Here is a 12,171-nt window from a genome sequence, read left to right as displayed (position 1 = left end):
ATAAATAAATATTTAATTGAGCATAAATACATATTTCTATTTTTACTTATTTCAACTTTATTTTCATCTTGTTTTTGTTTTAAATTCGTTTTACTTTTATTTCATGGTTTTTATTTTACCTTTTTATTTTATTACTATTATTATTGTTATTATCTTATATTGTTTTTATATGCATTTTATCTTTTTATTTTATTTTGAATTTTTGTCTTATTTTATTTTATTTCTTTTTTATTTTATTCTTTCTCTTTATCTGGTTTCATTTTAATTTTGCTTTGTTTTATTTTACGTTTTTTGGGTTTAATATATTTTACTGTACTTTTATTTCATTTTAGCCTTTTTACCTTTTTCCTTTTTATTTAGCCGTTTGTTTTTTTTTTAAAAAAAGGTGATGATGAAAGAAAAAGGTTTAATGAATACAAGTGATTCTGAAAGAGGTCAAGTGCCTGCACCACCCATCAATCAAGCCCTACCTGCATTCGTCATTCTACAATTTCTTTATTTGGGTGATGATTAGCCATGTGCAGGCTATGTTGAAGTTAGTTTTTATACGAAGGTGGAAATTGTCTCTAATCTCATAGGGTGGCTGGGTGGCTGAGGTGTAGGAAACCTTTGGCTGGAAGGCTTATGATCACATGGCTCGAGGATTCGAAAGAAAAAAGGAGAGAGAGCAGTTTAAAAAGGGGACAACTTCCTAGCACGGGCAGCTTACTGGCACAAGAAGATTTTACCATTTCAAAATGCAGTGGATAACACACAATAACAAGCAACAAAGGGGAGAGGAGAAAATGAGAGGAGGGGAGAAAAGAGTAGAAACAGCTCAGACAAAGGGGATCGCATACTTGAACGAGCAGACCCAAGACCACCAGCAGGAGCTCTAAGAGGTAAGCACCAATACTCGAATACTTTGGCATGAACATGACTGATGTTGTGTTGGTATAACTTGTCTGTTGGATTTGAGTGATGTTTGAGAATGAAACATCCTGTTTCCTCCCTCCAATGTCTCTACGCCACTGCACAAAGGAAAAATAAACAAAATCAAGCTCCTCACCCTCAATCTCTCTCGCCATCATCAGCATCACACCCTCACCTCCATCCTCTACAACCTTATCATTTACCAATCTTCCATCTCCATTAATAAAGCTACCCATATCCTCTGTCTCGATTGCAATACACACTCCCAACTATCATTTTCCAACCTTCATCTTCAACCCTTGCATTCACCTCAACTTTTCTTTCCATCTTCATCTTTCTCATTCACCTGCACAAAAATACAAAACAGAGACCAAGAAAGCCCCCACGTGCAAATCCCCTCCATTCAAGTCTTCGATTCCACCCCAAACTCCTTCTCCATCCCAATCCCGCAGCATTCCAGTCCATTCCTGCAGCAATCCCATTCGTAGAACACCACCTCAACATCACAACACCATTCCATCCTGCAAACAGAACACAAAGCAAAAAACAAAAATCACAACCCCACCCCTGCAATCCAATACCGCACCGGATCAGAACCCCCATTCTAGAACCAAGCTCTCACATTTCATCTTCCCCAATCACATACATCCAATCGGAAACGAAAACGGTGGGAAGGAGATAAAACCATCCTCGACGGCGTGCCGCTGGCGAGTCGGAGTTTAGCGGAAGATGCGAGTCGTGTGCAATTTGGTGCTAGGGTGATCAGCGTTGTCGGTAGTGCCCCTGGGTGCTGAAGCGGAAGCCGTCCGAGTCGCGCCTGAGAGGAGGAAGAGTGAAGGTCGAGCAGCTCACGGTTCTCGACGTCAAGGTCTGTGGTGGACGTCACTGCCGCCGTCGACGTCTTTGGATGGTTGCGGCGAGGTGACGATCTCTCGGGGTCAGCTTTCGAGAACGAGGTCGACGTCTCCTACGTCGGCGCCGCCGGCAAGTAAGCCGCGTGATGGCGCGGTGGTGAACTAAAAGTAGTGGAGGTGGTGTTCGGGTGGACAACAACGAGTGAGAGAGTCCTCGATTGACTAAGAAAGGCATGGCCGTGAATGGAGGGTTATGTTGTTGGTCCGAGCATATGGAGGAGAAGACAAGAAACCCTTGCAGGTTTCTATTCGTGAAGAAGATGAACCCCACGCGTGTTGGGTTTTCTGCACATTAAGGATATTAACACTTGGACTAGAATGATTTCCGCACCCCCAATGCCACTAATTACACCTTCATCTTTTGAATTTTCGAATTGGGCCATCCGTACTCTTCGCACCTCTGGTTCTACTCTTCACACTCCAAATCCATTTGTTTTCTTTGCTTGTTGGGGCTTATTTTGTTTTACTTCAAACACCCTCCTGATTGTTAACCACGCACCCCCTATTTCTTTGTTTATTGTTTTGGGCCTGTTTTTCTGTTCACTTGTTGCACCTTCACATTTACCACACACCTAACGATATTTTACTCGCCGCACCTCATTTTTTACTACACACACCCAATTTGCTTCATGCACCTTACACATTACTTATGCACTCCCATATTTGTGTTTTCAACTTTTATCCCTTTCTTTTCCACCTTTTTAATATTTCAATAAAAAAATCAAAAAAGTTTGAAAATCATAAAAATTTCACAAAAAAAATGAGAAATTCAAAAATACCAAAAATAATTTTATTTCACTTCTAGTGTCTATCCGACCGCTCGCGTCGTGTGACACTTTCTTCCAAATAATTCAAAAATGCTAAAAATATTTTTCTTTCTCTTTTAGTGTCTGTCTCACCGTTTGCGTCGTGTGACACATATTTTCAAGTAATTTAAAAAATACAAAAAATATATATAAAATTTCAAAAAATATAAAAATATCAACTTTTTTTAAAACAAAGTCTTTTTGAAGAACTACGTAACCCTGATTTCTCATTTTGAATGAGAATACGCAGGACCAAGGTCAATCCCTATCGGGCCCAAAAAATAAAAAAAAAATATTTTGTTTCTTTTAGTATTTTTGTATTATTATTTTTGGGGAAAATTAATATTTTGAAAACCACATCAACTTTGCATTTTTTAATTAAAGGTACAGCCCTCGGACGGGCATGGTAGGGTGCTAACACCTTCCCTATGTGTAACCGACTCCCGGATCCAAAATCTGGTTTTTCGCAGACTTGTTTTATTTTTATGGTTTTTCATAGTTTTCCAGGATAACTATGGTGACGACTCCAAATCTCTTGTTAAATCCGTTTTCTCTTTTGGTTCGTCGTCTCGTCGCGATTCCAGTTGCGACAATAAGATTCTTCAATGATTCAAATTCTCTCACAATGGACTTGGTACATCTTTAGTCTTTATTTACATATTTGTTTTACTGATTTTTTGTATCCTGAGCACCACAAATTATAAGCAGAGACACCACAAGTTGTGTTGGATATTTAAAGGTTGATCTTCAAAGATTTGATAACATGGTAAGGTGTTGGCTTCTCCCCTTTTGGAATTTTATGTTGTTGTGCATTATGGATCTAAACTCAAATTTGAAATCCAATCCTAAGAAATGGCTCATTGTCCTAACTATATTGTCTCGGTCATATAACTAAATCAAATTATTGACTAGGAAGTTGTATGAGGCTAAAGTTGTGCAACTTTTAATTTTCTACACTTCAAATGTAAGCTTGGTTTTAGCTATGTAAACAAAAATTTGCAGCAAGCATTATTTTAGTTGGTTTTGGTTTTGGTTTATGGATGTTAATTCAATTGGAGGGCTTTTGAATGCAACTTGTGGAAATGCAACTAAGATGATCATATCATTATTAGCACTTCATCATAATAAAGTCAATGTCCTTGCTTGGTTCCATTCACTCAAACCTTAACATTGGTTCTTGGAAGCTCACACCTTTGTGGTGGTTTGGCTAATCTCAAGATAGGGCAAAGATATGATAGAATATCTATCACTTCTTAATCTACCATTTTTTTATAACAGTTATATTATTAATTAAAATTTTGAAATTTTGAGTATGCTTAGATATGGGTTTGTTTGTTTTATAGAAGGAGGAGGACGAAGAGAAGGCAATGATAGGATTTTGGAGTGCATTTACGTGGTTGGTGGGTATGAAATTGGTCACATCTTTGCTTTCTAAATATGTACTTGGAAAAATCGAGGTACTTTATATATCTTTGGGGGTGGATATGGGACTAGCAACTCAAAGTTAATGAATGATACTATGTCATTTTTTTTTTCATTTTTTAGACTTATAACTAGGGGTTGATCCCTAAAGTATTACTTGAGTTATAAGAGTAGTTCCAATCACTAGAATCCTGGGAGAATTTGATGGTTGCTACAAGAATAGGGAAAAGTTCAGTCTTGAAGGAGTGCACACTTCCATTTAAGAAGAGTTCCACCATAGATGGAGGTGGGTGCCAATGGTGGGATCTTTGAGGTATATTTTATTTGAACTTAATTGAAAAGGGTGGAATATGTTCATACATATCACATTATAGAAAAGTAAGGTAGCAATTATCTTTGAACAAATAATGACTCTAAAAGCTTGTGATGACATCTAAATGGAGGAGAGAATGTCACCCTAGATTGGAATGAAGCAAGTGCTTGCTTATTAACTGTTTGAACTTTGCATGTCATGTTTAATTGGATTATCATCATTGCTATGCCTTTTATTGTCATCTTTGATGGAGATTTATTTGCTCCATGTCGATCCTATCAGAACCAATGGTAGTGCCTCAATGAATAAGAAGATTGATGGGGGCATGTAATGCATGAGAGGTGGATACAACCATATGTTTCTTTGACTAAATCAAAAGTTTAAGCAATTGGTGAGATTGTTGGCCCTTGGTTTTTCAACCATATACCTTCCTTTTTTTATTCTTTTTGTTTTTTGGCTATTTTTACTTCATGAGTGACATAATTGGTTTACTACTATTTTCATATTGAAATTGTATTTTTGATATTTTCCTTTAGTTTTGATTGAATGAATGGTATAAATTAGGCTATATTAACTAAGTATTTGTCTTAGCATATGGTGGCAACAACTTATATATGTCATGAGCCTTAGGAAATGAGAGGTGCACAAAAGGAATAGTGTTATCTATCTTGAACATTAAAAAGGTAGGTTTAAGTTGAAATATCAATATAGACTTTGATATCATTATTGATATTGTTAAAGATTTCTGTAAGTTTTCTTTTCAAACTGATTCATGTAAAAAATAGTTAAAATGATGAGGCATCATGTTTTAAGGCTTGCTTTGAAGAGTTACTTGATCTATATGTGGTTACTTGATCAGGAAAAATGTTAATACCCCTTTCAAGGCCTGACAACATTTCTCCACATTTTTGTTTGGAGTATTACGGTGGATTTGAGTGCAATCAGGAATCAAATAAGGAAAAGGTGCACACTGGAAAGTTTGTTGATATCAATCTATGCCTTATCGTGTTTTACTATGGTGATTTAAATGAATGCTAATTAACTACGTAACTATTTGTGATCGCAGATTTAGTTCCTAATGCCATGTTTGTCCCACTTTACATATTGTTATTATTGGAACTACATCATTGTGTTAATAATATTCAAGATATATACTGTTATAAAATGCACTATAGTGTTCTCATTAATACTATATATTGTTTTATCTATGTGGTTACTTGATCAAGAATAAAGTTATTCCTCTTTCAAGGTCGGTGAGATCTTAAAACTTAAGGTTTGGAAGTAAAGTTATGCATGCATGTTTGCTTCTTTAATGCGTGTATGTATGGAAATAACGTCATAATCTTTGCACCAATCCTTATTGTTTAGATTTTGTGAAATTTTTTAAACTAAATTGTAATTGAAGCATTTGTTTGGGTTTTGGGAACTTTAGGTGTCGAAGATCCTCGGTGTCCCATTACAGGCTTGGAAGTTCTAACTCAATGGAAAGTTAGGCAAACAAAGATGATATACTTTATGGTTATATGTTATATAACTTATATATTGACTAACAATCAAGATGATATACTTTATGGTTATTATATGTAATGTTTCCAAGGTCACATGTTTAGCTTTGTAATCTATGCATATTCATCTAATAATTTCCAAAGGCAATTACTATTTTTGGACAGGATGCACAAGAAGGATGGTCTGAATCATGCAACCCAAAATGTAAGGAACTCAAGCGGCCAAGTAAAGGCATTTTATAGGTTAAGTATGTTTTTCAATGGACTATATATTTTTTCTCATATTACATCTCAAGTATGCTTTCATGCATTGATTCATTGCACACATTCATCTACTGTATGGAATTCTCATTCTCATGTAATTTTTTAAACTTCTTTTATCTGACATGTTATCGCTGATTATGGATGGATTAAAATTGTAGGAAAAGAATAACCTTCTTTTAAATCACTTAGATTACTTAACAACCCAGTCTATCCTTAGCCAAAGTTTACCTCAAACCTCTTGTACCAAACTTCTCAATGGGAACTTAAATTAAAAAGCATGTTAAGACACACATTAAACTATAAGCAAAAATAAAAGAATTAAAAGAAAGTATAGCAACAAGACTATGCAGCCTAATGGGAAGGTTTTTAGACACTTAAAGCCTCTAAAGCCTAACCAACTAAAAAACATGATGTACTAAAAAGCTTAGGTTCCAATTAGGAGATGAGATCCAACATCAAAGGTCCCCCAAGACACCTACCTAGGCCAATTTTACAACAAACAAATCACAACTCAAATTAAAGAAAAATGCATATACAACCAAAGTTTTAGCTATTCCTTTCCAAGTGTTTATCTCCTCTTCTTTTTGTCTCCTTCACAAGGCTTCAAGTCCACTTCAGGTTTACTGTTAGTGAAAAACCAACATGGCAAGTGCACCAGTCGCACATAACAAGTAATAAGTATTTTATCGTTCTCTCACAAGGGACTTGTGCAACGCATGACAACTCTCGCAATTCAGACTTAATTAGACACAAAGTTCACACAAACACAATGAAAACTATTTTTGTATTTTATGAAACAGTTGGTGTGCAACAAGAAATTAACATAGTGTATTTACAATTTCTCAAGATTAGACTTTAACCATTTCATTCTCATGCATTCTAAATTATCCCAATTCCATATTCATGTTAAAATCAATTCATAAGAATACTCAAATCCTATTCCTAGAGACTTTGAGCCTATGATTACTCATCAAGTTTCAATTCCTTGAATCCTCAACAAGTGAAATCATGCATTAGTTTTAAGAATCTAAGATTACTAATGAACCAAGTTCTATTCCTAGATACAAGCATCCATTAGGTATTTAATTTCAAATCTAGATTCTAAAGATGTTTCCCAACACCTCAAGAATCACAAATCAAGCATGGGAACAATCCACATCAAGCATTAAGCATGAAGATCAAATACTAACATGAATTGGAAAAGCATATAAATTAACAACACAATTTTACACAAGAATTCAATGTTTTACATCTAATCTCAACAAATAGAAATTGTTCTCCATGGTGGAGAACCTAGGGTTTTACAAAATTGAAGAATAGGGAAGAAATTGGAACCATAAAGTAGAAACAATCCCTCTCCCAAGGTTCTTGAATACTGCTCCATGGTTCAATTGCGCCTCCCATTCGCATCTCCGCCTTCAATTTCATAGCCCATCATCCTCTCCAACCCAAAAGGGGTAAAACCTCTATGGATGAAGAAGGAAACCCAAGAAGGAAAACGAAGAGTTTCCCAACACCCCTAATAGCCTCCAAGAGTCTCTCCCAAGCACCCAAGGTGTTTCTATTCGTGAAAAATGAGGAATCCCTCTATGCTCTCGTAGAAACATGATTAGATAACCATATTCGCGTATTGGGGTCGATATTCTCACCCAGTGAGGCCTAAAATCGACGTTCTCAAACATGTAACTCGCTGGGCGAGCCATATTTTCGCCCAACGACTCGAATACTACAGTTCTGGTTTGTCATTTTCGCCCAGTGAGCCACCTGCTTGCTCAGCGAGTGACCCTGGCGCCCAATGGTCATTTTTTTGGCCTTCCAAGGGTGGTACAAGGCAGTATATACATATATGTGAGTTATTTCTCCATGTTTGCAATGTTGGACTTGATCTCGGTGTCCCTCGACGTGAGTATTTGTTTAAAACTCAATCTTTCATGTCCAATTATGCTTCCTTAAGTTTCAACTTATTTTCCTTCACCAGAATTGCTTCCTATTGTCTTATTTCACACACTCATAATAGAGATTAGAAGTAAAAAAGTATAAAACAACTAAAATACGACACAATGCAAAAACAACATAAACTAGAGGATTAAAGAAGATAAAAGTTATGTAGGAGTTGATTTTATTCACGAAACTTAACATCAATAATAGGTAGAAAACAACGTTATCATTTACACCCCCTAATATGCTACCTTCTTAAGGGATTGGTTCACCTCAAATGGGAGACTACACCAAAATCCAAGAGGCCAATGGGAGAAAAGCAAGAAAAGGCTTGAAAATAGAGAAGGCTAACTTCGAAAGGAGAGTTTGTATGACAAAACCAAGAGTACCAAAAAAGAAAAACAAGAAAATAAATGCCTAGAAACAAGGTTAAGCACACGACGAGAGTCACCTAAAGCTGTTGAAAGGTCCAGTTTACAGCCCTAAAACAGTTTCAAAATAAACATCCCAAAGAAGGTAGTAGTAATGGTTCTAGTGCACTTGTTTTGGTCTCTCTTTTTTTGATTGTTCTTTTGCTATTTTTTTATGAACTTCTTTTATATTTTTCTCAATAGTTTTCTAACACCAAAATATAACCACTACAACATATTTCAACATATATATTGTACTTGAACAAGAAACAACTCAAAATGGAAAGAAACCTATTAGAATCAAAAGAGAGATTATGAAACTCAACAAAACATAATGGAAACCTAACTCTTTGAACTTGCTAATGAACTAATAACAAGTATGAAATCAAAGATGCAAAAATGAAAGCACTCAAAAGGACATATATGATGCGGTTTTTAAAATGAAAATAGATTAGTTTTCAGATTTTTTAAAGTTAAACTGAAAAAGACTAGGCATGACTCTAGACAATATGAAATGATTACAAAATAAAAATGACCTGAACATATGTTATGACTGAATGGAAAAAAAGATGAAAATACTCAACAAAATCTAAGCACATGTAAACATGTTATCCAAAACATTTAAGAGCATTTAAAAGACATAAAATAATAGCCAAAACTACCAAAACAGAACCTAGACAATGTTGATGACAACATTCTGGCAACTCTGACCTTTGTTGTCTATTTTGCTCATAATCTTCTCCATAGAACTTTAAATGAGTTGATTCTTTTTATGTTGGAAACTAGACTCAATGGGCTTTAATTTGAATACAAGAATTTAACTTTTGGATCATTGAGCGAGATGTAGTTTAATTTTGAAAATTGCAGATGTTTATTGCTAACTATTTTTTTGTGTAAGGGAGGTTGATCTTGTCAATTCCAAGATAGCTACAACAAGACAATGTTAGGAAAAAACAAAGGTAAACAAAATAACCTAAGCTTCAATTACCAAATGATTGGATAAGCTCCTCTAAGCTATATGAATCAAGCAAGGTGGAGACTCCCAAATGGGTGGTGGTTGCGAAAGCTTGAGGGTGATGGGAATATGGTGCACATATGGTGGGTTTGATGTGGTGTGATGGTTGATCCTCCTTCAACCTATATTACTCAATCAAGGAAAGAGGTTATGATGATGTTTGAGTGTTCTAAAGAGAGGTTGGGCCAACCTTTAAGGAAGGGTAGCTAGAGGAAACCTATAATCGGTGCTCTAGTCTTAGTGACCTAAGATGAGTAATATGGCATAAAATTTGCAGCTTAACAATACTCAAATTCAAAGGTGATTTTTATATAGGGGAGACACCTCTATTTATAAGCTTATGTAACCTTAAAGATGTCTCCAAATTGTAAAAGCAAAACCCTAATACTCTAACTTGGAGACCAAGGTAAAATCCTCTCCATTAGGAACATGAAACATGGTGACTACTAAGGAGAAATCCTTTCCATTAAGAGAATGACACATGGCAAGAGCATGTGTCTCAAAAAACAGAGCAACTCGGGGACCACTTTAGACAAGATTCCATAAGCTTCTAGAAGGTTTGCTATCCAAACTAGGTTTTTATCCTAGATCCATGTGTCTCCTTAGGGCCCATCTCTAATAGACCGAAAACCCTAAATTACAACCCGAGACCCAAATACAAGGCATAAAGGAAATCCTAGACTATTTTGCCTGTTATACAAGACAAAAAAAATCATATACTAATAGGCCAATAGTACAAGGCTCAAAGTAAAGCTAATCTACTAAGAACATATTGATGACCCATGATGATAAGAGCTTGGGCCCACGTTCCACAAATGAAGTGCACTCTTCTTGTATGTGCTTGGTCTTGAAAATGATTTGTCCTCAAATCTTCAAGTTTCTTCATGACAATATCTTTTTTCTTATTATTGGTCAACTTGTGTATCCTCATTCCAAGTATTCACTCTCTTTTCTAGGTTTATGGATATTAAATCAATCGAACGAACTGCTAATACATGTTCTACTTTTGGAAGACCTTGTGTTATATCACTTGATCTCAATTTTTGATATATAAATGTAACTAATATATCTCTTTCAGAAAGTATTTCTTTATAGTGACCATGAACAATTTTTCCAAGAGTCGCCAAATAAGGGTTAGCCAATCTTATTCCTACATAATCCATTTGAACAATTAGAATTTGACCCGATTTAAGGTATGGTTCATTTTTCGTTTGAACTATACATACATTTTCACAAATAAATTGACCAAGACTTATTATGGGAAACATTTTTTTTTTCACAATAATTATGATGGAAAAAATTGCCAATTTAAATGGAATGGATTTAAAAGGATGTTACTAAATAGACTAAATTTATAAATTATCTCATTTTCGTCTATTAAATAATATTTTAATACTTGAATAGTTTCTTTTAGTTTGTCAAGTTACCCATTTTTATTTATCGAGATCTAATTATGAGTAATTAAAAGGTAAAAATAAAAATGGGCAACTTGAAGGGCTATTCCTAAAGGACCTAACAAATTTTGAATTAGAATCACAGGATCTCTTTGAATTGGATTCATTTCTTATTTTATCCCATTGTAATATTTTCCATCATGGAATGATCGTATTTGAAAAGAATTCGATGATGACAAAATTATTAAAGATCGACATTTCGCATTTCTATTCAACAACATATGAATAGTTCCATAATTTTGACTAAGTGATTGTTGAAATTTTTCCCTCATATCTATAAAAGAAATGATTTGATGTTAGTCCAGTCCGACTCATTATCTAAGATAAATCTTGAAGCGAGCGGATCTTTCCTTTTTCTTATATATGAAATATGGGATTTTACTAAGTCTATTTTTAAGCAATATCTAACCAAACCTTCTCTACTTAGTTCAACAAAAGAAGCATGCCATTTTTTGATAGAAGACAATTTTTTGTCTTGATCCCAATTTAAGACTAAACAAGTTTGAACTAATTGAATACTTGTATTAGAATTAGAAATTCCCCGAATTGATTTTCCATTTCCAGAAAGAATATAATGAATAACTTCAAGTTCCAAATTATCTCTTTCTTTTAACATATCTTGGGAAAAAAAGTAGATTAAATTGATCATATCTTCTATTTCATATAAAATGATCGGTCGAACCAAAACAATATAATTTTTATTCATAATTGTGATCCATTGGGCATAGATCCAATTTTCATTTTTTTATCCTTTTGAATTTTTTTATCGTTCTCGGTGGTATCAAGATGGCACTGTGTTGGAATATCTTATCCATTTCTCTGGAAAATAGATATTCCTGGACAATATTTTTAATTGAATCTTTTTTTTTCTTCTCCAATCGAACCAACTCGCTTACTTGACTTTTATATTTACAGTGATTGGTGTATCTACTTCAATAATACTATTGTTTTGTACCATTATGGAAGAAAATTCTGGTAAAATATACATTTCTTTGGGAATGAAAAAAAAATTGATCTACTTTTTAACTTGGTATTTTGTCTTAAATTCCTCAATTCCTAGATACTCGATTAAAAAATACTCTTTTTAAAAATGTAATTTATATCAATAGTCCTATATTTAGTAATACCCAAGCTTTGTGTTTGGTATTGAGGATCATCGAAATATGCAAAAATACTATTTCTACAAAAAATACCATGGATTGGTATTTCAATCGAGAT

General features: G+C 34.5%; 2 long non-coding RNA genes across 3 annotated transcripts; one reads left to right on the top strand and one right to left on the bottom strand.

Moving 5' to 3' along the window:
• Positions 1-705: 705 nt before the first annotated feature.
• LOC146888707 (uncharacterized) lies at positions 706-1,673 on the bottom strand. The gene is made up of 2 exons (XR_014993088.1): positions 1,535-1,673; positions 706-1,433 (listed from the first exon to the last, which is right to left on the bottom strand). It is a non-coding gene; the product is annotated as an uncharacterized LOC146888707 (long non-coding RNA).
• A 572-nt stretch (positions 1,674-2,245) lies between these two features.
• LOC114178043 (uncharacterized) lies at positions 2,246-11,637 on the top strand. 2 transcript variants are annotated; one of them, XR_014993087.1, is made up of 3 exons: positions 2,246-3,398; positions 3,976-5,330; positions 5,800-11,637. It is a non-coding gene; the product is annotated as an uncharacterized LOC114178043 (long non-coding RNA). The 2 variants fall into 2 exon arrangements; XR_014993086.1 differs by having other exon boundaries at positions 2,246-4,758; positions 5,227-5,330.
• Positions 11,638-12,171: the final 534 nt, after the last annotated feature.

This window comes from Vigna unguiculata, chromosome 1, assembly GCF_037176805.1.
Source record: "Vigna unguiculata cultivar grain cowpea cultivar isolate G323 ecotype 2 chromosome 1, ASM3717680v1, whole genome shotgun sequence".
NCBI classification, from domain to species: Eukaryota; Viridiplantae; Streptophyta; class Magnoliopsida; order Fabales; family Fabaceae; genus Vigna; species Vigna unguiculata.
Note: the sequence above shows the minus strand (reverse complement) of the source record. Positions and strands in the feature narration are given on the sequence as shown.